Source organism: Myotis lucifugus, unplaced genomic scaffold (genome assembly GCF_000147115.1).
Source record: "Myotis lucifugus unplaced genomic scaffold, Myoluc2.0 scaffold_18, whole genome shotgun sequence".
NCBI classification, from domain to species: domain Eukaryota; kingdom Metazoa; phylum Chordata; class Mammalia; order Chiroptera; family Vespertilionidae; genus Myotis; species Myotis lucifugus.
Genome location: NW_005871066.1, coordinates 9,019,836 through 9,023,943, shown reverse-complemented (window position 1 = coordinate 9,023,943; position 4,108 = coordinate 9,019,836). Strand labels below are relative to the sequence as shown.

The 4,108-nt window shown below is 40.1% G+C and overlaps 1 long non-coding RNA gene across 1 annotated transcript; it reads right to left on the bottom strand.

Moving 5' to 3' along the window:
• Nucleotides 1-288: 288 nt before the first annotated feature.
• LOC111825229 lies at nt 289-3,511 on the bottom strand. The gene is made up of 3 exons (XR_002828375.1): nt 3,340-3,511; nt 1,797-1,977; nt 289-478 (listed from the first exon to the last, which is right to left on the bottom strand). It is a non-coding gene; the product is annotated as an uncharacterized LOC111825229 (long non-coding RNA).
• Nucleotides 3,512-4,108: the final 597 nt, after the last annotated feature.

Here is a 4,108-nt window from a genome sequence, read left to right as displayed (position 1 = left end):
AACATATTGCTGCTCTAACATTTTAACTAAAAAGTGACCATAATAGAAGAACAAAACCTGGACAATGTTAAATTCAGTTTTAAAATGTCTTCGTTGGTGATTGAATAAAATTTCTGAACCTCAGCCATATGATCCTGGAGTTCTGATCATCATTTTCTATCACTAACTTGAAAGATTTACAATGTCTGTCAAAATATCTCCATCTAATGCCCTCTTTTCTGAATCATTAATGCAGGCATGAATTTTGGTTGTACAGAATTCATGTAGAACTTTAATCTGCATCATGAAACTTTGGAATAGAAAGAACCCTGATTTGCCCAAATCCTCACAGCAGGTTGGTAGCTGTGCTGATTGTGAGCTCAGCTTCCAAACCTTGTGATCTCTGTACTCACCCCATTTCACCTTGCCCTCTGCTCCACACTGGCTGGGAAACTCATTTCTCTGTACATTTTCGGTTGCTCCTGCCAGAATGCTTGATCTGTGATATGAATTAAAAATCACTCCAATGAAAGTTCTATTCCAACCATTTTTAATATTCCATTGTATCTTTTAGGATTCAGAGGAAACCAAAGCCAACTTCTAAAATAAAAAAAATTTCAAGAAAAAACATTTTTTAAAATATATTTTTATTGATTTCAGAGAAGAAGGGAGAGGGAGAGAGAGAGAGATAGAAACATCAATGATGAGAGAGAATCATTGATTGGTTGCCTCCCACACACCCCCTACTGGGGATCGAACCTGCAACCTGGGCATGTGCTCTTGACTGGAATCGAATCTGGGACCCTTTGGTCCACAGGCCGAAGCTCTATCCACTGAGCCAAACCATCTAGGTCCAGGAGAAAACATTTTTAATAATGCACATCAATTTCTAGAAATAACCTTATTTATTATTATTGTTATTATTCTTTAGAACTTGCTTTTTAAAGAAAAATACCCCATGATTTGAATCATTTGCAAATAATGTGAATAGGCAATCAAAATAAATATCACATTCCTCCACTCTCATTCTCTCTCTCTCTCTCTCTCTCTCTCTCTCTCTCTCTCTCTCTCCTCATACACACACACACACACACACACACACACACACACACACACACACACCTATCCATATACCTATTTCCCACAGACTTCCCAAAACCTACCCAATGTGCCCCTTAGCCCAGGCCTCGTCAATGCTTGAAACTCCACCAGTGCTCAGAACTAGACTGCCCAGTCATCTTTATTAAGGCCAGAGCTGATCAAAATGTAAGAAGGCACCCGGCTGCTATGAACAGGAGGTCATGGTTCAATTCTGTCAGGGGACATGCCCAGGTTGCGTGCTCAATCCCTGGTGGGGGGCGTGCAGGAGGCAGCCAATCAATGATTCTCTCCCATCATTGATGTTTCTATCTCTCTCCCTCTTCCCTCCTCTCGGATATCAATAAAAATATATATTTTTTGAAAATGGAAGGAGGCAGAGAGTCCCCCAAGCCCCCTCTCCTAGCATTTCAGTGTCCTCTCTCCTTCCGGGTCTCCCTGCCTCTGACCCATCCTGCTGTCACAGCCCCTTTCCCCAACTCAGCTACCTGAGAAACCTACCTTTTGTTTGATTCCTACAATAAAAGTCCAAGAAGGGCTAAGCCATCCTGGGGAAATGGATGGGCAGAAAAAACTTTGAACAGAATTGGATGATAAGGATTCTCATTCCAGCCCTACCACTCACTAGCTGACAACCCAGGCAGGGCCCTATGGCTCTCTGGGCTGAAACAATAAATTGAGGGGACTGGGCTGGGTTGTTTCTAGAAGTGGCGCCGTACCTTTCAAGGTCCAGGATGGTTGCATTTTCATCAGCATAAAGAGTCCTCAAGCATCAGAGTCCAGGAGTGACGAAGTCACTTCAGGTGCAGTGGTTGCTGCACGTCAACAGGTACACCCGTGGCACCTCCTCCTTCCGGCCAAGTGGGCCATATTAGGCCAGCAAAATCACTTGGTCTGGCCCTGCCAAAGCATAAGGGGTGAATTCATTAAACATTTGACCAAACATAGCAGCTAATTTTTAAGTGGATAATTTTGTATAGCCCACAAATGATGTTATAAATATCCAAATGGCCCTTGGCAGAAAAACGGTTCCCCACTCCTGGGAGGACATGCTTTCAAGGATCAAGCTCCATACTCAGCTCCATACTCATACAACCAAGTCTGCATTGGTTCCAGGTTTGGGGACTTACCCAAGAACTTTGCCCCCTTGCCAAATGCTTCTGCAAAAAGCCACTGGATATTTGTTACACCTTTAGGACATACAATTTTAATGAACCCCTTCTGTTTTTTTGGTTTTGTTTTGTTTTTGTTTTTGCTTTGTTTAAAATATATGGCTCAAGAGTAAACTAGTTTTTGAAAAGATATGATGTAGGATTCACCAAGATAACAGACACATTCAGGGGTTCATTCACTGGAATCATCCATTATTCCCACCCTAGCTCCCATCACTGACACATCTGAAGTTTCCAGAGCTGATACTACACCTGAGGACACCATTGCTCTGTGATGATATTAATGTGGTTATATGATGACAAGAATTAAATACAATGAAACTTGTTAACTTAGCATATGCTAGAAAATGTCAGCAAAAAGACGAAGTGAAAGTATTTGTTTTCACTTTAATTGATAATTTATAATGGATATAAAAGTTGCAGTGCCTTCTGGGAGACAAGGTTCTTGTAAACAGAAGCACAAAGCCAATACACCCACAGGAGCACCTTCTGAAAGGTTCATCCTAAAAGGCTATTAAACATCATGGAACTTTAACGTGACTTGAAAAGGTCAGGCTGGTTTCTGCGTAACTCAAAAGCATTAGAGTCTAGAACTCTTATGCTTGCTTATGCATTGATTAGCAAAACAAACCTTGGAGCCATTTGGATGATGCCACGTGCCCTAGAAATACTACAGCTAGTCTGGGACCTGGAGAAGAAAAGGAACGACTTTCAAAAGACATCACCATTCCACCTCACAGGTTTGTTGTGCGCCTGAAATGCTGTTACATGTAATGCACTTTGAAGAGGGCAAGTGGTAAGTAATGAATGAATATTGGCATTATTAGTATTAATTATTGCTAACATGTCTTCCAATATTTTGAAGTAGGTGTTTTGGCTGACACGACTGCCTTAAGGTAGTATAGCTTGAACCCTGTTTTGTAAGTCTCTGTTTAAGCTACTGGTGGCAGGTTTTCTGTTACTTGCAGCTGAATGCATTCCTAACTGATAGATACTACTTACATTTAGTCATATATTTAAATATAGTTTCACATTTTATTGACACAAATAACATTAATGATGCAGCCCTTATCAAAGGTTAAATTATTACCTTAAAAATGAAGCTGAACAGATGATATTTGAGAAACGATGCCAGAAAAATTTTCCATTGTGTAAAATTATTCCATTGGGTAAATGTGCCACATCTTTTTTATCCACTCATCTACTGATGGGTACTTGGGCTGTTTCCATAACTGGAAGCTGCTAGAAGGGATGCTGCCAATTAGATCTTGAAAGAAAATGTTGTTCCTCAGCACAAGCCCAAAGTAGCAATTTGTCTCTAAACCTAAAACTGCCCTTAAAAATTGCCTATTAACTATCTCTGTTCTTTTGAGGTTTGCTTAAAAGAATGGAGGCAGTGCAATGAAAGACTGCTTTGAACCCACAAACTTCTAGAATCAATAAGTAGGTTATGACAAATATGCAGCTGCAAACACAGACTACCTTTTATGAAAAAGGAGGAATGACTCAAAGGATGAAATAAGAAACCCAGAGGGTAAAGCTGGAGCCATAGAAACTTATTCCCAGGCTTTGAGTCCTAATAAAGGAATTGTCACCTGTGCCCAGCTGAATTTTAGAATTACTATGGACCAGTGATTTTTGTGAATCTCCTTTTTTCCCTCTTTTTGAACAGTAATGTCTATTCTGGTTATCCTATGCCTGTGCCACCATGGACTGTTAGTTATATCTTTAATTCACAGGTCTTCAGATTGAGAGAAAGTGTACTTAAGGACCTGTATTACAACTATATGCAATTATATGAATGAATCTCACAAACATTTGAGTGAAATAAGTTAGGCACACGATACATAATTCTATGT